The following is a 23,001-nucleotide window of genomic DNA, read 5'->3' as shown; positions in this document are numbered from 1 at the left end:
TGCAAGCCCGATGTTGACCCCAATCCTTCCTTCCCCCCCACCCCCAAAGAGTATCTCTGGTTCATAGTTGTTTGTTGATTTTGATTTTTTTCTTTCTTATAGTTATTCTTTTTCCTGGTCCCTTATTTAAGTTTTCTAGATTCCTGCTATGAGTGAGACCATCCGGTATTTTTCTTTTTCTTTCTGGCTTATTTCGCTGAGCATGATCCCTTCCAGCGCCATCCATGTTGCTGCAAATTGCATGTGTTTATCTTTTTTGAATGCTGAGTAATATTCCACTGTGTATATGTACCACATCTTCTTGATCCAGTCATCTATTTTTGGGCATTTGGGTTGTTTCCAAAGCTTAGCTATTGTAAATTGTGAGGTGCAGCCATTTTGGACATCGATCTGGAGTTACCACACACCAAAAACAAAACAAAACAAAACAAAAAAACGAACGAACAAACAAAAAAACAAACAAAAAACCAAAAAAACAATGGAAATACTGTATGACCCAGCAATCCCACTTCTGGGCATCATTCTAAAGAACATGAAACCAACTAATTATTTATAGGCTCTCCAATGCTTATTGCAACATAATATTTACAACAGCCAGAACATGGAAACTAGCTAGTGCCCAGTGATAGAGGATTAGATCAAGAAGATGCAGTTTATCTACACAATGAAATACTATTCAGTCAAGGAAAGATGCAATGTTGCCATTTACAGCAAAATGGAAGGAGTTCGAGGGACTTAGCAAATAAAGCCAGGATGACAAAGATAAATATTGGACATTTGCATAGCAGACAATTCAATAAAGCAAAATACTTATAAAAACTAATAGACATTAACAAATGAAGTTTCCGGGGCTATGGGGGAGAAAGGGGAGGAAGCCTCCAAGGGCTATAAGGAATGGTGGTGGTGGGAAAAAAAAGACAGCTTCTTCCTTTGCAATATAGAAATGATAATATCCATCTCACTGTATTGTAAGGTCCAAAAGAGATGAGGAACTGGGTAAACGTGAAAGCTTCATTATCACAGCTTATTATTACAAAAAATAATAACCAGATGGATAGATTGGTCATATTTATTAAAACAGAGAGACTATGGGACCAGTGAATTTTAGGGATGTGTGGGAAACATTTCAATGTGTTAAGTTCAGATCTCTATCGGACATCCAAGTGGAAATGTTGAGTTAGTAACTAGCCTGAAATTCAGGGCTGAGTTCTAGGATTGTGTAAATATGTGAATTTGTGTACCGAAGGTATCAAAACCATGAAGCAGGAGATTACCTAGGAACAAAAGTAGATAAAGAAGAAAAGACTAAGTTTGGAGACTTCAATATGTAGAGAATATAGGGCCTCCCTGGTGGCCCAGGGGTTAAAGACAGCGTTATCAAGCTATCACCAGCCACTGTAGCACAAGTTCGATCCCTGGCCAAGGAGCAACCCACATGGCGCAGCAGACCTTCTCCCCTGCCTCGCCCACTGCTCCCCTCAGCAGTGTATTTCGGTACATCTGCCTGTTCTGCTCCCCACTCTGTCTCTAGTGAATCCTCTTATTGCCCTGCCCCCTCTGGCTTACACCCCAGTTCTTGTATGCATAAATAAATCTTTAAAAAAAATGTAGAGAATATAGAGATGAGAAGAATCTGACAAAAGAGCCTAGGAAGAAGTGGGCAGTAATGTGCACAGAAAGCCAAAGGCTCTCAGACAAAAACCTATTCTAAAGAGGACGTAATCAACTATGTAAAAAAACAAAACAAAAAAAAACCCACCATGTGTCTATACAGTACTATGAAGTGTGTGGTTTCCTATCAAGTTTAGACACACTAGATATTCCATTCAACAGAAAACAATAGTGATACAGTGGTTCCTCTAGCACTGTATCACTCATGGCAAGTAGCCACATGCTGAGTTACTATCAAGTGATCACTTGAGGGTTTAAAACTGGCATCAATGTCATCTTTTTTTTTTTTTTGTGGGACCCTCACCAGTGGCCAGGGATCGAACTGGCGCTACAGAGGCTGTGGGCAGCCTCGCAATCCAGCGCTCAACCGCTGTGCCACCAGGGGAGGCCCAATGTCATCATCTTGATGGGAGAAATCTGAATCCATCTGGATTACCTTGTATTTATTTTCTTGAAATTTAGTATTGCTTTTATTGTGAATTGCAGCAACAATAGATTGGGGAGTAGGGACAAACATCATATTCTAAGTGCTCCAAAGTCAGAAGTCTTAATATATTAGCTGGGATTTCAGAATTAAAGACACTGAAGAAGTAGGATAATCAATAAAATCTCATATAGGATCTCTTGCTTGGATTCTGGCTTTAAATTGCTTTGTAATGCTAAGGATTTGAGGGGACAAATTTGAGAAATTTGACTATGGCCTATATTAAATGACATTTAGGGAAAACTTAATTTTGTTGGGTGCCAAGTGGCATTGTTTAACTTACTTATTTCTGGGAGATGCATGCTATACAGGATTTAGAGATAAACTGTAATGATATTTATAATATATTTCTAAAAGCTTCAACAAAAATATATGTAAATTTATACAGATGAAATAAATAGGGAAGAATGCTAAGTATTGAAATTAGATGGGGGTCCTATGGATGTTCTTTGCGGTATTTTTTTCTTTTTTCTGCAGCTGAAAACTTTTAGAATTAAAAATTTAAACTCATATCAGTCACAAACATTTATCTTACAGTCTACCTCCCCGGTCTTCCTGTCCTGCAGACCACAGCCACCTATAAGTCATTTTTCTTTCCTCCAGAAGACAGCATCTCATGCCTTCCCTTTCTGTACCTTTTTGTATTATATTCACTCAACCTGGTATTTTTCTTCTAGTCACTGTTCCTTGGGTGAGAGCTGACTTATTCTTTTAGATTCATCTCAAATACCACTTCCTCTAGGAAATTCCTAATCCCCCCCTTTAATGCATCACCCCTCTCCTGACATCACGTGACAGTGTGACCTCTCCTCACACTTATCACACTCTGTCTTATGGTAAAAGCTGACGCTGATGTTTACTGAGAGCATCCCGGGTAGGGAGCCCTGATCCTTTTAATCCTCATTTTACTCGTACTCCACCAAAGTGTCACAGGCTTAGAGAAGCTGGGGACTTACCCAAGCCCCACAGTGAATAAGTGACCTTGCCAGCTACATTCAAAAGCACCCCATATGCTTCCAAGCTATTCAGCAGGAGTGTGTGTGTCCTTCACGCTGGCCCAACCCTTCCCCAAGACCTCAGAACAACCTGAGGGCAGCCAGAGCATCTTATTTACTTGCTCAACTAATATCTATTAGAAGAAACAACTGTTCTACGTGACAGGATAACGTGGTGAGTGAAAAACGACAACTCTGACCTAAGTAAAAACTAAGGCAATCTGAACAAATGACAAACTCGAGTTCCAAATGAGGTATCGATATTATTTCACTGATGGTAACAAATACACCACAGCATGCTGGTTAATATAATAGGGTACAGGGCCTCCCTAATGGTGCAAGTGGTTGAGCACAGCACTGTGAAGCAATCCACAGCTGCAGTCTCTGCAGCACGAGTTCGATCCCCGGCCGGCTAGGGAGCAAGCCACATGGTGAAATAGACCTCTCCTGTCTCTCCCGCTGCTCCCCTCAGCAGTGTATTTCAGTCATTCTGCCTGTTCCGATCCCCACTCTGTCTCTGGTGAATCCTCTCACCCCTGCACCTCTGGCCTGTACCCAGGTCTTGTGTGCATAAATAAATAAATCTTAAAATATATATATAATAGGGTATATATTTATTTCTTATTTCTCTTAAGTGAACAGAAATACAAGATTTTATAAGGAAGTAATCATGGTGCTGAACTGTTGGGTTAGAACATAGATGGAATCAACGTGAGACAATAATGGCACAAAGGAGGGGGCAAAGGAGAAAGCCTAAAGGGAGCAAAAAAAAAAAAAAGCACCATGTAAGATGCAGATAATAAAGGAAACAGGGCAAAAGGGTATATAAGAATTCTGTGCTATTTTGTCAATGTTTCTATAAATCTAAAACTGCCGTTTTTGGGGGAAAAAAGTCAGTTTTTAAAAAGGAAAAAAGACTGTGACGATGAAGTCGGTTTTCTTGACAGGCTCATATACTGCCTCAGAATTCCATAGAATTCCACAGAAGAATGATCCAGTGATACTGGATCACTGCATCCAGCATCCAGGGGTGCTGCTGAAACATGCGATAGGGATAATTTGGGCAATTAATTCAATTAATTTGAACGAGGCTTGCCGAATGAACATGGAGAGTGTGTTGTTAAACTAATCTCATAGATTTAGATCTCTCCCCTCACACAACACTAACACATTTCAGACTCCAGGCTGTCAGCTTCATTCACTGCATTTTCATCAACATACCCCCCACCCCAGGGAGGAATCACTGTACCTACTTCTCAAAGTCAACTCAAGTTCTTAAATTAAGTCTCAGAGAACCTCTAGGGATTTTGCTTTTTTACATGTATTTTTCTTTTCTTTTTAAAAGTGAGAGTCCCAATTCCCAAGTTCTCTAGCCTCCTCAAATCCAACTCTACAGACTCCACCATGCCTGATTCTTCCCTAGAGAAGGAAACTTAGCCTTCAGATGTCCTGTCAGGGATGTCTCTCCACTGCAATATATGATTCCCCAGCATCTGTGCTAGATTTCCCCATAAAAACCCCTTCCTATGCAGAGCTAGCCTAGTAAATCACTGTGAGTCACAGTAACTTTATTTCATTTATTTATTTCATTTACTCTGTATCATTTTTATACCTTTTTATATTATATTTCATATATTCTTTTTATGTCAGGCACTGATCAGTAACTCTTTTTTGTATCAAACTCCTAGAAAAGTATAGATGAGTCAGGAAGGACACAGAATATCACAGATAAGCAAATATTTAATAGACACCATTTGATAATATGAACCACAATAATATGTAACAACATTGAGAGTATTTCACTATTTGTGGAGTAAACTGTAATTGAATTTCATAAAAGTATTGTGATCTGAGTGGTAAAGATAACATCATCATTTTATAGATGGGGGCAACTGAGGCTTAGAATTGAAGTTAGAATTCATTCAAATCTACTACGGTTGACTTTCTTCCGCTGAAGGATTCTTCAAGGTCTAGGTCAACACTTGCTGTATTTTTGCTCTTCCCAGCCCCATCCCAGGTAATTTTCCACAGACTCCTCACCTCTCTGGGGGTGTTCTTTCTCTAAGATTTTATATCTGTTCACACAACCACTCTTAAGCAGGATCATACACACCAACTCAGGACTAGGGCACTGCCTCCCTCACGCTCACAGCCCCACATTAACACGATGCCTGCATGGTGGGTGCTTCCCAAAGACCACCTGAATGATCCCTTGCTGCAAAGCTTACCCAGGGGCAAAAGTTCCCCCAAAATGATGTACTCTGTTCTGGTTCTTGAAAACTAATGAGAAATTCAAAATGCCTATTTTTCCCCCTTTACCTTAAAGCAAAGTAAATTATGTTTAAGTTTTACAACATGACAGATAACCTTAAATAGAAAAGTTTTATTTTCCCATTGAGCCCTCAGTGAGGCCTCCAATTTGAGACCATGAACATTCGGGGAGAATGCCACAGGTCTTGGTTTTTACCTCTAAAAAGGAGGAGTAGAAAATAAGTTTCACCATCTATATTGCTTGGGTATCTCTTAGAGGGACACGAAGAGTATCTCTTAGAGCTGACTAGTGCAGACCTGTTTTTCTATAGACTTACCTGTTGGCCAGGTTGACCATTTTGTTATTAGAAGCTTTAATTCTCAGAATCAAAATTACATGAAAATTCAAATATTTTTAAAAGGTCAAATAATTTTTTAAAATTCTTCTTTGCCTTTGATATAAAATATAAAGCTCCTGGCTTCACACAGAGAGTGACTAATTCAGAGTTAGCTGCTCTTGCTTGAAAGGAAACCAGTGGCTTCCAGGGTGGCCGGACGTCACAGAAGTTGCTGAAAGCAACGGTTCCCTGAATGGTACTTGTGTATCTTCAAAATTTTAATAAGTCCAACGGTGAAAAACTAAAACCATTTATGGATCAAAGAAGCTAAAATGCAATGCTCGCTTTGTTTGTGTTTAACCAGAATAACCAAAATCGAATTTAAAACTGGTTTTAAATTCCTGTCTCACTGTGTTTTTTCCTTTTGTTTCCAACTACAAATAAGCTCTTTTAAAAAACAAAATGTTTCATTCTACCATCAGTAACACATGGGCTTTGATTTTTTTAATCAGAAATGAAAGATGGGAGCGTAGTGATCCAAAGCCATCCCCGCATACCCAAGGGCATCCCATGGTGACTCAGAGCCTGAGAGTCAGGAATGTCCTCAATGCCACAGTTCATGAATTGCTCTGCTGCCCTTGCCAGAAATGTGAGTGCACAATCCCAGCGGGCACTGTGCTCATGGGTGAGTGTGTGTGTGCACTTTTCTTTTTTTGAAAGAAAGTTAAGTTCTACTCTCCTAGCAAATTTCAATTATGCAGTACATTGTTATTGACTAGAGTCACATGTTTTACGTTTCACATTAGATCCTCAGACTTTATTCATCTTCTGGCCGAAAGTAGGCACCCTTTACAAAACACCCGGTTTCCCTGATCTCCAATCCCTGGCAATCGCTTTTTAACTCTGTTTCTGAGTTCCCCCCACCCTTTTTATTTACTTATTTTTATTTTTAATTTTTTACATCATCATTCATTTTTAAACAATATATGCTTCCCCCCAACCCCTCAGGTAGACTCCCCATAGAATTTCCTTCATTAATGCACCCCCCCCTTCTTATTTTTTAAGAGATAAGTGATAGCATGAAGCATTTTTTTTTCTCTGTCCAGCTTATTTTATTCAGCATAATGCCTTCAAGGTCTGTTCACATTGCTGCAAATAGTAGAATTTTACTCTTTCTCATAGCTGAATAATATTCTACTGTGTGTGTAGACCGATGATGGATGGATGGTAGATAGATAGATAAATTTTCTTTATCCAGTCATCCACAGAAGGACACTTAGGTGGTAGTTTCCGTATCTGGGCAACTATGCATAACATTAAAGTGAATATGACAGAGGAGGTATTTCTTTGCATTAGTGTTTTTGTTTCTTTGAATATGTACCCAGAATAGACTGCTAGATCCCATGATAGCTTTACTTTTTTGATGAGCCACCATACTGTTTTCCACAATGACCAAACCAATTTACATTCCCATCAAAGGCTCTTTTGCCACATCCTTATCAACACTGTTGTCTCATATTTTGACAACAAACATTTTGACAGGTATGAGGTGATACCTCACTGTGGTTTTGACATGCATTTGATTAAAATTGTTGAGCACCTTTTCATGTATCTCTTGGTCATTTGCATGTCTTTTTTAAACAAACATCTATTCTGATCCTCTACCCAGTTTTTAATCAGATTGTTCGGTTTTTTGCTATTGGAGTTGTATGAGTTCTTTATACATATATTGGTATATTAACCACTTATTAGAGAAGTGATTTGCAAATCTTTTCTCCCATTCTGTAGGTTGCCTCCTCATTTTGTAATGTTTTCCTTTGCTGTGCAGAAGTTTTTTAGTCTGAAATGGTTCTAGCACTTAAGAGAACCTTTTAAATGTGTGTGTCTGATCAGGTCAGCTCTCTGCTCAAAACTACCTCTGCCATCTCTCAGAACTGAATTTTTTCTTTTCACCTCTGTACCTCTCTTCCCACATCAACTCATGTTTTTCAAACATGCCAAGTTCACTCCTCCTCCAAGCCCTCCCCCAAGGATTTTGCCCTTGCAGTTCCTCCACCTAGAACACCACCTCCTGGGTATTCACATCACTGATTCTCACTCAACCGTAACAGCTCCAGGAGGCCTTTAACCAACACCACTTCTAAACAACCCTCTCTTGCTTGCAGCATTCCCCTTGCTTTGATTCATTTCATTGTGCTTATTATCTTGATGCAGTACATACGTGTCATGGCCAGTCCTTCCAGGAGAAGGCATGGTCCTTGGGCAGGGACCATCCTCAGCTCCACTGTCTAGAACACTGCGTGGCATATTCAAAATAGTCAGCACTCACTAAACATTTGGTGAATGAATGATCTGGTTAGAAGGAAAAAATAACAAGAGCTGCTGGTGTCTTAATGTCTGCAACGAAGTTTCCAGTGGCCAAGAATATGTTCAGTGGCCTTTCAGAGAAGCTATAAAAGGGAGTCTGTCTAAATTAAAAGAAGAGTTTATGGAATAATCTGCCATCCTGCATGAGGATTTTCCCAACTGTACTTCAAAACCAGTAGAGTACAAAGCAAACAATCAAATATATGAGTAAATTTAAATGATATTTAAGCCAAAGCATCAATAAAGGGGCAGGCAATAAATAATGTACACTTCATAGACCACAGAATGCCTCTCACAACTACTCTAATCCATGGCATGAAAGCATCCACACACAACTCAGAAATGAACAAGCACTGCTATGTTCCAATACAACTTTATTTATGGACACTGCAATACGAATTTCATATAATTTTCAGGTGTTACGAAGTATTAGTCTCCAATCATTCATGCCATGGCTGGTTTGGGGGCCAATCAAACAGATTTGGTTTCTGAGCTATAGTTTGCTAATCTGGTTTAAATCATTTCTACGGATGGCTTTTTTGCTATAGACAAAATAATCTGATCTGAGAGTCTGCTGGATATCTATAATTAATTAACCATGGATAGTGTACCTGTTAAAAAATAACAGGCTACATAGGCAGTTTACTTGCATGAACAGACATTACCAACTCATTCTCCTTAGGACTGTCTTGCCACCCAGACAATCGCTATTTTCAAACACAAGCTCTATTAGCATCTTTTTCCTCATCTAAGTATCTTCTGCTTCCACCCTATTGCAGAAACTTCATCCTATGCCTTTTTCCAATATCAGAAAGGGGAACTATAATAAAATCTTAGGATAAAGAGAAAAGGATGGCTTTCCATGCTTTGGGGCAAGGAAGATTCCAGTATAATGCTTTATGATTACCATGTGTTGCTTATGCTTTGCTTTCGAGTACTTTCAAACACACCCTGTTGTGGGTCCTGGAATGAGAACTATTTTGATTGCAGGTGCTGCTAGAATTCAGGGTCATTTGTCCCCACAAACTATAAAATTTGCTGAAAAGGCTTGGCTGGGAGATGACAGGACCAAAACATTTTACTCCATAATGACACAAAATATTTTAAATTTCATTCAATTATAATGATAGTTTCATTTTTTTTTATATAACCCATCAGCAATATCTGAAACTAAGGAATTTGAGGAAGCACTCTTTATGATACTACTTAGAAGAATAGGCCAGACATAGGGAAAAGCTTAACTAAGATCAAAGATGTCTTTCTAACCCTAGATACACAGTCAGGTCAGGAACACTTCGCTTTAGGGACCAGATGTTTTAAATATACTGATGTTGGGTATACTAGAAACCTGATCAAAGAAGAATTTCTTAACATTTGTGCCCTTTATTTTCTTCAATCCTAGAAGATATGGGAAAAAAAAACGTATTATAACCTAATTAATTACACACTCCATTTGCAGATCTCTTGGAAAGTGAAGTGAAATTTTTAAATGTTTTCTGAAAGATCTCTGCATTAGAGGTCTCTGCTTCTTGAAGAATTTTCAAATAAATCAAATTCAAATAAACAGACCAAAAGAAGTTAATAGCTTTCCAACTCCTACTGGAAGTAATACACCCTACAGATTTACTGTGAAGACCAGGGATCAAACTAAGCATCACTTAAATTCCAAGCTGCCAGCGACAGTCTCCTGAGAAAGCAGACTTGGCTTGTAATTCTAACATCTCACATCCATGGTCCAATTCACACCAAAGACAGCCATCCCCCAGAGCTGCCCAGTCTCAGCTGGAATCCCCTCCATTCTGCTGAGCTTGGGACTATCCACTTAAGTGGAGTTGAAACATCAAATCATAGAAAGTGGTAAGGTAAGCGCCTCTGCTCCATCTCACTCTTAATTGAGTTTCTAAGGGACATGAAAATGCTGACAAGGCATGCAGCTTCACACAGCAATGATCAGAAATGAATGAAGAAGCTAAGGAGTCACCACGGCAGTGGCCTGCCAACCCAGGCAGCATTTAAAAGACACTTTTTTTTTTTTTTTTTTTTTGAGAAAGCCCAGGGCACCACTGCATCTTCCTCCTCCAGACAGTTCTCTGATGCTGAAGGCAAAACAGACAGAAAGTCAGAGAGAGGACATTTCCTTGAACAACCTTGGCTTCTGCTGGGATTAGTTTGCTGAAGGTGCCAGAGCAAAAACAATGGAGATTTATTAGTCTGAGAGCAGGGTGCTGTTATCAAGGTGTTGGCAGAAAAACTCCCGAGGCCTTTCTCCTGTCTTGTACATGGCCACTTCTTGCCATGCCCTCCCAGATCTCCCCAGTGTGTATGTCTGTGTCCAAATTTCCTGGCTTACAGGGACAACAGTCATATTGAATTAGGACCCACATTAGTAACCTCATTTTAACTTAATTGCCTCCTGCAAGACCCTTTCTCCAAACATGGTCACATTCTAAGGTACTGAGTGTTAGGATTTCAACCTATAAATTTTGGGGTAGGACACAATTCCGCCCTCTGCCCTGCTGGAACCACTGCCACTTCCATTTATTCCATTTATTCTTACCAGTGCCAGAGGTCAGACATAATAACCCAACAACTCAACATTCATTTTTTTGGAAAGCTGCCTACCTTTCTTTTATAATGAAGGGACATCATTCCATTCAACAATGTCCCAACATCACTCTGACTTTAATTACCAAAAAAAAAAAAAAAAAAAGCCATGTATCATTTTCACTACATTTACCAAAAAAATTTCATTATATATCAAATCCAATCATAAAGAAAAGTCTGTGGCTTTGGGCACAGTCAAAAGATTTCTAAGCAGCAGCCAGCTGCCAGCTCACATTTTATAAACAACTTGAACTGCAAAAAGATCCAACACCAGGCAAAATCAGGACATTCATTTGACATTCATCAAAACAGAACACAAGTATAAAAAAAATTCTTATGTCACGTGTGCTTTTCACATAAATGTTCACCTCTTTGCATGAAGGATTACCTATGGCTGTGTTCATCTGTACCTCCTGCTCCTGATATCAAAATGGATTTTTAAAAACTTAAGAGATAAAGACTTGTATTGAACCCAAGGGGGTGATTAATAGTGTCATCAGCAAAATGTAATATTTTAAAATCCTATAGCCGTATGATCATCAAAGCCCTTTTTAAAAGCAATATCCCAACAATATTACTTAAATGATTTTAATCTCAATTTACACCTTCAAACAATTTATGACCTTAAAACCATTTGTGTCCCCCGATTCTACTGTGTTGCTCGTTACTCCATAAACAGTTGTTGAGATGGTCCTATGTAGCAGGCAGTGCTGGTTCAAGCAGTTAGAAATACAGGGATTATAATTTCTGCCACGACCACATGTAAAAAAGTCAGGCATCAGTGCAAAACTCACAAAGAAAAAGGAAGATAAGGCAAAAATAAATATTATTAATTCCACTGAGGTATTTATCAAACCACTTCAGAGGAAAAAAAGTTACCAAAATCTTTTTGAAACTAGAAAAATCATATGGCTTTGTTGCTTTTTTAGGATGAAATGTCAAGTACTAGAAACTGAAATATGTATAGATTATTCTCTAGACCACACCATTCCCTACATTCTAAAGAAAAACTGTTGTCCTCCTGTTATTAAAGGTGGTAAATCGTACCATAGACAAATACAATAGTTTCTAGCTTCCAGCCTACCAAGAGTTAAAGAGTTAAACAGTTATTTCTATTGGAAGAATCTAGGAGAGTCATCTCCTTTGACCTACGACCCACGTTGAAGGTTTTAATTAAGAGAAAAAGCAAAATCTTGGACACAGAAGTCAAAAGATATTTAAAAGGCACATTGGCTTTATCAGTGGATCAGTCATTACTTTTCAGTCTAAACAGGCAGGCCTTTCTTAGCAAACAGCTTTCCTGATTAGCAATCAGATTCTGAAGACTTCCATGGCCACCTCCAGCCTTGTGGTCTGAAAAGCAAATATAGTTCAGTCCAAAGCTCATATTTAAAGCAAACAAACTGAGCATAAAGGTACACTTTCAGACACACTTCAGCAAGATGGGATTCTTTGTCCTTCAAATCACATTTGGTAAATATCTGCCTTTTTCCTTCTCTTTTTCAAGTCAATGTTGTAACTAAAAAGCTTTCAAGGCAACGTTTGCTGGCTTAGCACATACTTTACCACTCTTCCTACAAAAATTGCTTACTTCCTCTGCATACAAAGAAGATAAGAAAGGCCAACAAAAGACCATTAGAAAGAAACAGGTTTACAATATAAAAAATGTAAAACATATAACATAAAAACAGTTTATGTCTTTTTAGGGGAAGAAAGTATATGCCAGCATATGTATCTTCTTTAAAAAATTTATACAAATGGCAATGGTATTCACATGATTCTACAAAACACCTTTTCATTATATGTGTGTGTTCATATAGTTCCAAATCAGCACACATAGAGAGCTATTTCATTCATTACAAATAAGCTATTCTACACCTTGTACAAAAATCTTGGCATAGTTTTAAGTTAACCTTTTATCAAATTGCTGGTGATTTTAAGTTTTGAAATATTATCACCAAATTGCTCTCTAATGGCATCTACATTAGAAGATAATTTAATCTCAAACAGTAGTCCCTTTTCTGCTGTGTTGTAACTAGTATCACAACCGACCATTTTATATCAAACTGCATCACAGAATTACCAATCAACCCACCACAGACCAAGTCAAGCAACTCTCAACAACGCAGAGTCTATGAATCAAACCAGAAATATGGCAAAGCTGGAGGTTGGCAATCAGAGTTTTGTAAAAGGTTTTGTGTAGTGACCTTTCACTTTTTACTACACTGCTTTTCTAAGACACAACTGCAGGGGGAAAAAGATAGCTTGGAGAATAACATCTGCTGAGTACTTAATCCATTCAGGCTGCTATAACAAAATAGAGTAGGCAGCGTATAAACAAAAATCTATTTCTCACTGTTCAAGATCTTAAAGTCCAAGATTAAGGTGCCATTATGGTTGTCTTCTGATAATGGCCCTGCTCCTGGATCACAGCTGGCCTTCTTGCTTTGTCCTCACTCAGCAAAGAGATCTCTCTGAAGCCCCTTTAGTGAGTCACTATTCTTCCCCATGAGGGCTCTACCCTCAGATTTCAGCACCTCCCAAAGATATCACGTTCTCATCACATCATCTTCGAGGCTTAAGATTTCAACACATGAAACTGCCAGGGTCACAACAATTTAGAGCACAGCAATATTTACTAAGAGTCCTGCCAAATGAAATTATTAGCAAATTATTAGGCAAGCAGTAGATTGACCAGAGGCTCATACCATCAGAGTTGAACATTTTGACCCCTCCCATTGTCAAATTCTAGGGTGGTCCCTTGGCAGTGAGTGCAAAGAAATTCAAAGCCCTCCAACAAGAAGTGTAGAGTGGGGGTGAGACAATCAGGGGCATCCAAGGCTTACCTTATTTCCTCCTTCTCTAAGTCAGTCCCCAGAGTCTGATTCCTCTGACAACTCAACATCTCTGGGAAACTCACAGCAAGTAGACAGAATTCGCAGCTGTGAAATGTAAGACTCCAGAATGTCCTCTGTCTGCGTTTTTACTTCAGCCTCTGATGGTTTCATTAGATATTCTCCTCAGGTAACAAGGCTTGAAAACTCCCACCCGCTAACCACCTCTACCTCCTACTCATTTATCAAAACAACAAAATGCCACTTCTCCAGAGTAATCTACATCCATATTAACCACTCTGTCCTTGGAAATTTCAAAACATTCTGTTCATCAGACATACTTTGAGCCTTTATTATCTGATGAGTTATAATAATAATAATCAAAAATATATAAAAAGAGAAGTAATGAATTTCCTATAGGTCAGCCAGTTTAAAGGCAGTATTGTTATATATACCAGTATATAATGAAGCATAAGAAAAAAATTCAAATTTAAATTAGTAGATGTGAGACTTGAATAAAACCATTTGGTCTCTCTACATTCTGAGTCTTTTTATCTATAAAACAGGAGCACTGTCTCTCTCATAGGATTGCTGTGAAAGTCAAATGAACTGCCCTCCCAAACTCCTGTCCACTGCCCATTAAAAGTCGAGAACATGCTTAAGTACTTAGCATACAGAATATGCTCAATAAAATGTTAGCTCTCTGAAGAGGGCTTTTATTCTTTCATTTTATTCCTCCAGCACCTACTAAGTAGACTTCCATTCAACAAACTGTTAACTTTACTTTGAATAACTGAATCACACTGAACTAAGTGACATAAATTCATCAACTCTTACCACACATAAATTAATACCTGGTTCAAGAAGAATGAGTATGTTTTAACCCAATTTTAGAATCACTGAGGACTTAAAGTTGTGGTTGAAACTCCAGACTTTTTATTTCTGAGATAAGGTTTTGGCAGTCATTAATTGCCCTCTTACTTTCTTAGGTCCTGTCACTCTTTAACCAGACACCAGAAAAAAAAACACAGGCTTACAACTGTGACCTTAAGCCTTTAAGAAAATCACCCCATGAAAATAAGCACAGAGCTGTTATGAAGATTCCAAAATCTCAAAGTCTTCAGCTGAACGATGATTATAGGGAAAACTGTTTTCTTCAATTTATAAAAAGGTTATGCTACCAAATTGCAGAAAGTCATTTCCTAATGCAGGCTAGACTGATGTTGACACTCATTTTTTTTTAAAATAAATTACTGGGTTGGATGCTGCCTATGTAAATACATCCAACTGACTATTTTTATCTATGAATGAAACTGAGAATCAATCCTTACTTGAGCACATTATAATCAATTTGGAAATTTCAGAAATTCTTAATAGCTATGCCATAAATATACATTTCATTTGGACAGTATGATCAAAGTAAATATTTTATTCATTACAGGACACTATGGAACTTAGAAACTACTGCTTGCTCTTATATCAGTAATTAAAATAAATGACAACTGACAATATGTCACTCAAGTATGCTATCTTTGAGGGCTTTTATTTTTTTTATTTTTTTTTAAAAGATTTATTTATTTATTTATACAAGCACTGGGTACAGTCAGAAGCGCGGGAGGGTGAGAGAATTCACCAGAGCCAGAGCGGGGAGCAGAGCAGGCAGAAGGACCAAAGTACACTGCTGAGGGGAGCAGCGGGCGGCAGGAGAGGTCTGCGCGCCATGTGGGACCCTCCTCCAGTAGCCGGGGAGCAGCTGGGGATTGAACCGGCCCCGCAGAGGCCGCGGGCAGCTTCGCAACCCAGCGCTCAACCACTGCGCCACCGGGGAGGCCCCTCTTTGAGGGCTTTTAAAGGAAACAATATTATTTAACATAAAAACACAAAGACAAGCAAAAAAAGCAAAACATGCTATATTCCAAACTATGAATATATTAATCACATAAACACCCTGATTATAGATTTACACAAAAATGTGGTTTCTCCCAATGAAAACGGTTCCATATACTCTCTTTACTCTTATATTTGCTGATTGAATATGGCTAATTTAATCTGATTCTTTCTCTTTTTATTGAGGTCCCATTAGTTTACAACACTGTGTACATTTCAAGTGTACAATTTCTCACCTCAGCACCTGTGTGTATCACCCCACACCTCCCCGCCACCAAATGTCCAGTCACTACCCACCATCAACCAACCTCTGCCTACTCCCTCCCCTCTGCTTCCCCTTGTACCCATCATTCTATTATCAGTTTAAGAATTTTTTTCTTTTGTTTGATCTTTTGCCATTTTTTCCTTTATACTCCACAAATGACTAAAATCATATGACATTTGTTTTTCTCCTTCTTACTTACTTTTCTCCTTCTTATTTGACCTACATAATCCCCTCAAGGTACATACATTTTGTCACAAATGTTAAGATATCATCTTTCTTTTAATAGCTTAGTAGATGTGATTTTGCTTCATCTCCCACCAAATGATTATAAATTGGCTGGAGGCTTCACAAATGTAATTGTACAGCTCAAACTTTGGTAGCAAGATCAGTCTGAACCCCTGACTTCAGTCAACACAAAGCTCCATTTACTTTAAAGTGCAGTTAAGAAGTTACCCTGGCCCAACCATATTTTGTTTCAGCTCCCTGAGAAAAACAAGACCATATCTTCCTAAAACATTATACTATACTCTTCATAGGTGAATAGGTTACAAAGATTTTTAAAGGATACCAAAAAGAAAGGAAAGATTTAAAGGAGTGACTGAATTAAAAGATTCATGATACCCACTTCTGGGATTCTAGAGATACAAAAAAGCTTACCTATGATTTCATTTAAATGAAGAATAAAAAGATAATTTTATGTTGCTTTATGGATACATTTTTTATCTAACACTATCAACCATAGGACTACCAGGGAAAGCAAAGCAGCCTGGAAACAAACTGTGGCTTCCCATCAAGTTGAACTACAAAGGTTCTAATGAAAGGATTACAGAAATGATTGCAAGCAGGAAGCAGATGCACCATCCTGGAGAACTGAGCCCTTAGGGGCCGGGAGGCATGTCTTGATCTACCAATGGAAATGCAGAAAACACATTCTAAATCTAGCAGTGTAACTTTAATATGCAATTCAGGTGTGGTGGCAGAAGTCAGTTTTTAGTTCTATATCAGAGATGGGACATGTCTCTGGAATTTATATTTTTTTTTCACATTAAAAATAAAAGCCTGGCCTCCCTGGTGGCGCAGCAGTTGAGCACTGCGTTGCGAAGCTGCCCACGGCCTCTGTGGCAACGGTTCAATCCCCGGCTGCTCCATGGCCACCGGAGGAGGGTCCCACAAGGCGTGCAGACCTCTCCTGCCGCCCGCTGCTCCCCTCAGCAGTGTACTTCGGTCCTTCTGCCTGCTCTGCTCCCTGCTCTGGCTCTGTTGAATTCTCTCACCCTCCCGCACTTCTGACTATACCCAGTGCATGTATAAACAAAACAAACAAACAAAGAAATAAATAAATAAAACATGCCTCTATTAAAAAAAATAAAATAAAAATAAAAATAAAAGCCATTCCCCACAAAAATATAATTTTACTAGAAATTAAAGCAAAAGAAAATGGCCAACTAGTATCCAAATATCGCAATAAAGCACTGACTTTTTAAAACCTTTACTTTCCAATCTTCAGACATTCATAATTCTATCAGAGTTGTAGCTAAAAAGATATAAATTTGCAGACTTCATATTTCTAATGTAAGTATTTTAATATCCACACAGTAACCTATTAAGAGCCATACTAACACAAAGACAAAAATAGCACAGGTTAAGTAAAGAGATACAGCTAGCATTTTAATTATACTACAAAAATGTCTTATTTTTGTGAAATGTAAAAATCATAACTGGAAGGCATTTCAAATCATAGATTTTCCATTTAGTAAACTAATAGTTTTGTAAAACATATCTTTTCCTGTCTGAAAAAAGGCAATTCATATAATCATTAATGAAAATTTCTGAAATTCTTGAAATAATATACCAACTCATAAAATCCTTTAGTCAGTAGTTATTGGTAATAATTAAGACAGAGCTAATGAAAAATTTTAAATTTAATCTTTGTTACTCAAATGGACAATGTGCATAAAAATGCTTACCACCTTTATAAAAACCAAAGTATATTTTTATTTAAAGTAACGCACATCATAATCTAGAAAATATATTTAGGTTAACTGAATTCTCTTCTAACATTTAAAATTCCCACAGTTACCGCCAAGAGAAGTAACCAGATACTAGTACTTTTAACAGAGTCACTCAAACAGGAATTTTGAGAGGAATGTAGCAAAGATACAATAGTTAAACAAAAACAAATCAGAGACATATTTCAGCTGAGGCCCATTTCTATTTTAAAAAAACTATATCACAAAAACATAAGCAAAGCATAGTACTGACATAGGAGGGACACATCAATAAAGAAATAGAATTGAGAGTCCAGAAATAAACCCTCATATTTATAGTCAACTGATTTTCTTCAAAGGTGCCAGGACAATTGTATATCCTTATTAAAAAAAAAAATTGAACATGCACATATTCAAATCTTATAGCCTAGACAAAACTTAACCCAAAGTGGATCAGAGACTTAAATGTAAGGGCCAAAACAACAGAAATCTGAGAAACATAGGAGAGAATCTTAATAGCCTCTGGCTAAGCAAAGTGTATTTAGAAAGATGAAAGTCATGAACTTTCAAAGAATAAACTGATAAACTGAACTCCATTACAATGTGAAACTTTTGAGCTTCAAAAGACACCATTAAGAAAGTGAAAAGTGAAATGACACATTACAGACTGGGAGAAAATATATGCAAATCATATATCCAATAAGGGACTTATAGACAATAACACAATATAAAAATATGCAAAGGATCTGAATAGACATTTCTCAAAGAAGATATAGGAGTGGTTAAGAATCTCACTGATTGAATAACTACCTCAATTATGAGAAGATAAATTTCATAATTGTCATCTTTTGTCCTTTTTGGAAAGCTACATAATAAGATGATTTCATTAAACTCCAAAGCATGTTACTTTGCATTTCTATACCACACTCAAGTTGTAAATCACTGTAAAAAAAGTTAAAATAGCATCCAAATTAGACAAAAAAATAAAACCCCTTCTATTCACAGATAGCATACTCTAGTATTTAGAAAATATTAAAGAAGTCTACACTCAATAAAAACTATTAGTACTGATAAAAAAGTTCAACAAGTTCAAAGATCAATATACAAAAATTAATTGTATGTCTATGCACTAGCAGAGTATACTCTGAAAAGAAATTTTCAAAAATGGGGCCTACCCTGGTGGTGCAGCGGTTGAGCGCTGGGCTGTGAAGCTGCCCGCAGCTTCTGCAGCACCGGTTCCATCCCCGGCCACCCAGAGAGGGTCCCACTTGGCGCACAGACCTCTTCTGCCACCCACTGCTCCCCTCAACAGTGTACTTCGTCTGTCTGCCTGTTCTGTTCCCCAGTCTGGCTCTGGTGAATCCTCTCACCCTCCCGCGCTTCTGACTGTACCCAGTGCTTGTATAAATAAATAAATAAATACATCTTTAAAAAAAAGAAAAGAATTTTTCAAAAATGATTGCACTTATAAAAACATCAAAAAAGTAAAAATACTTATGAATAAATTTAACAAAGTAGTACAAGATTTGTTCCCAAAACACAAAACACTGTTGAAAGAAATTTAAAAAGTGGAAACATTCCACCTTCTTAATCAAAACTCATAATATTGATAAGATGACAATATTCCTCAAGTTGATGGAGAGGTTTGACACAAACCCTATCAAAACGTTGGCTCAACATTCAAAAATCAGTACATATACTCTATCATTTAATAAGCTACAAAAGAAAAAAAGCTTATGATCATACCAAATCATACCAACAAAGAAAAAACACCTAGTAATAATCTAACACCCATCTGATAAAACCTAATCTCACACCCATCTGATAAAACCCCTTATCAAACTAGGAATAAAGGGACAATTCCTCAGTGCAATAAACAACACCTAAAAAAAAGCCCTACAGCTAATATTACACTTAAGTGAGAAACTAGATGTCTTCCTACTAAGATCAAGAATAAGGCAAGGACAGTCCCATCTCACCACTCCTATTCAACACCATAATGGAAATCCTACCTAGTGAGATAAGACAAGAAAATAAAAGAACAAGAAATACAAATTGGAAAGGAAGAAATAAAACTGTCTTTGTTCACAGATGACATGATTGTCTATGTAGAAAATTCCAAAGCAAAACCAAAACCAAAAAAAACCTCTTGAAATTTACAAGCAATGATAGCAAGTGTGCAGGATACAAAGTGAATACACAAAAGTCATTTCCATTCTTATAATGGAATGGAACAATCCATTAAGAAATGGTATTTGGGGGCCTCCCCGGTGGCGCAGCGGTTGAGCGCTGGGTTGCGAAGCTGCCCGCGGCCTCTGCAGTGCTGGTTTGATCCCCGGCTGCTCCCCGGCCACCAGAGGAGGGTCCCACATGGCGCGCAGACCTCTCCTGCCGCCCGCTGCTCCCCTCAGCAGTGTACTTCGGTCCTTCTGCCTGCTCTGCTCCCCGCTCTGGCTCTGGTGAGTTCTCTCACCCTCCTGCGCCTCGGACTGTACCCAGTGCTTGTATAAATAAAATAAATAAATAAATTTAATAAAAAAAAAGAAATGGTATTTGAGGGCCTCCCTGGTGGTGCAGCGAGTTGAGCGCTGCACTTGAAGCTGTCCGCAGCCTCTGCAGTACGGGTTCGATTCCCGGATGGCCAGGGAGAAACCCAATGGCGAAGCAGACCTCTCCTGACTCGCCTGCTGCTCCCCTCAGCAGTGTCTTTGGTCTATCTGCCTGTTCTGCTCCCTGCTCTGTCTCTGATAAATTCTTTCACCCTCCCACACCTCTGACCTGTACCCCAGTTCTTGTATGAATAAATAAATCTTTTTTAAAAAATTTAAAGAAGAAATGGTATTTGAAGTTAACACTATACTATTTATATTAGTACCAAAATAAATTAAATACTTAGATATATATCTAACAAAATATGTACAGGGTGCACATGAGGAAAATTACAAATCTCTGATGAAAGCAACCAAAGAAGATCTAAATTAATAACCATTCATGTCCATGGATAAGAAGACTCAACACCATCAAGATGCCAGTTCCACATGACCTGACCTATAGATTTAACAAACTCAAAATCCTAGCAATTTACTTTGTGGATATTGATCAACTGATTCTAAAATTTACATGAGGAAGTAAAAAGTCTAGAATAGCCATTGCAATATTGAAGGAGAAGAACAATGTCAGAGTATTAATGTGACCTGATGAAGATTTATTGTAAGTTACAATAAGCAAGACAGTGTGGTATTAGTGAAAGATCAGACCAACAGATCAATGCAATAGAACAGAGAGCCCAGAAACAGATCCACACAAATATAATCAATTAATCTTTGACAAAGGAGCAAAGGCCACTCAGTAAAGAAAGGAGAGGCTTTCAACAAACGGCACCGGAATTACTAGACAACCACAGATAAAAAATGAATCTAAACAAAGCCCTTATACTTTTAAAAAAAATTAGCACAAAAGAGATCATAGGCCGAAACATAAAATATAAACCTATAAAATTCCAAGAAGATAAAATAGGAGAAAACCCATACGACCTTGCGTTGGCACTAACTTTTTCGATAAAACACCAACAGTCCATGGACGAAATAATTGGTAACTTGGACTTCATTAAAATTAAATTATGAGAAAGACAAAGAGAATGAAAAGACAAATCACAGAAAAGGGAGACAATGCTTACAAAAGATTTATCTGATGAAGAACTGGTATCCAAAACATATAAGGAACGCTAAAAACACAATAATTGAAAATGAACGACTCAATATTTTAAAAAGGGTTAAAGATCTGAACAGACACCTCACCAAGGAAGACATACAGATGATAAACAAGTACATAGGAAGAGCCTCAACATTATACATCACCAGGGAACTGCAAGTAAAAAGAGCAAAGAGATGCCACTGCACACATATTAGAATGGCTAAAATCCAGAACACTGACATACCAAATGCTGGGGAGGATGTGAGGAAACAGAAACTCTCATTCACTGGTGACAGGAATGCAAAATGATACAATTTGGAGACAGTCTGGCAGATTCTTACAAAACTAAATATATTCTTACCATATAATCCAGCACTCATGCTCCTTGATAGCTACCCAAGTGAATTAAAAACTTAAGTCCACACCAAAAGCCTGCCTATGAATATTTACAGCCACTTTATTCATAGCTGCCAAAACTTGGAAGCAACCAACATGCCCTCCAATAAGTGAATGAATACACTGTGGTGCAAACATACAATAAAACAATTATTCAGTGTTAAAAAGAAATGAGCTATCAACATGGGCCACAAAAGACATGGAGGAACCTCAAATGCATATTGCAAAGTGTAAGAAACCAATTTGAAAGGCGACACACTGTATGGTCCCAACCATATGGCATTCTGGAAAAGGTAAAACTATGGAAACAGTGGGGAAAAAAATCAACAGTTCAAAGATTAAGAATTCAAGGCAAGTTAGAACTCAGGGAATTTTTGGGCAGTGAAACTATTCTGTATGATAATGTAATGGGGGGCTAAGCATTATCCTACAGTTGTCGAAGCCCATACAACCACAATACAAAGAGTGACCCTTACACACACCACAGACATTAGTAAATGATACCATAATCAATATTAGCTCATCGGCTGTAATGAGACCACATTCCCGCAAGAAATTAACAATCGGGACAAATCTGGCTGGGGGGCCTCACTATAGCCTCATTTCTTTCTGCTCATTGAGGCTGCTCTGGGTGGCCTCTGTGGTTTAGGACATATTTGTGCCTCCTCCAAGGGAGAAAATGAAAAAGGAAGACAAGGAGAGGAAGACAACCAAACACTGTACACAGAAGTTTGTCACAATATACCCGTCACTGATTCTGCTACGAGCCTCTCAAATAACTGAGAACAATTATTTGGGGCTGTCTCAAAAACACTTTCTGGAATGAACCAAACAACTTTCTTTCCCATCCGACCCCATGAAGTTGTTCTGTCACATACCAACCTGATTTTGCTTAAGCTCTGGTCTGTCTTTTCAGAGGAGCTTTCTTTTATGGATTTTCCATCCAGCAAATGCTTCTGTTCCACAGCTGGGCAGATCCGACCACAGCATGCTCGACTACAGCCCACAGCAGCGCCCCAGAGCAGCTCCAACCTGCAGGGCAAAGGCCAGAACCCATTACAGGGATGCATATTCACAAATGTTCCCTCTCTCTCAAGAGTGCAAGTTTAGCGAAATAACCCCCAAGAGCTTCTAAATGTTTAAAAATCATTAATGAACAGAGATAACAGCTTATAAGGTGTCCTAAAGACAAGACTGAGCAATTCTGAGAAGTATTTAATCATTACTGA

This window comes from Talpa europaea (assembly GCF_964194135.1).
Source record: "Talpa europaea genome assembly, chromosome: 5".
Lineage (NCBI taxonomy): Eukaryota > Metazoa > Chordata > Mammalia > Eulipotyphla > Talpidae > Talpa > Talpa europaea.
The sequence above is the reverse complement of the archived record's forward strand: the minus strand, read 5'-3'. Positions refer to the sequence as shown.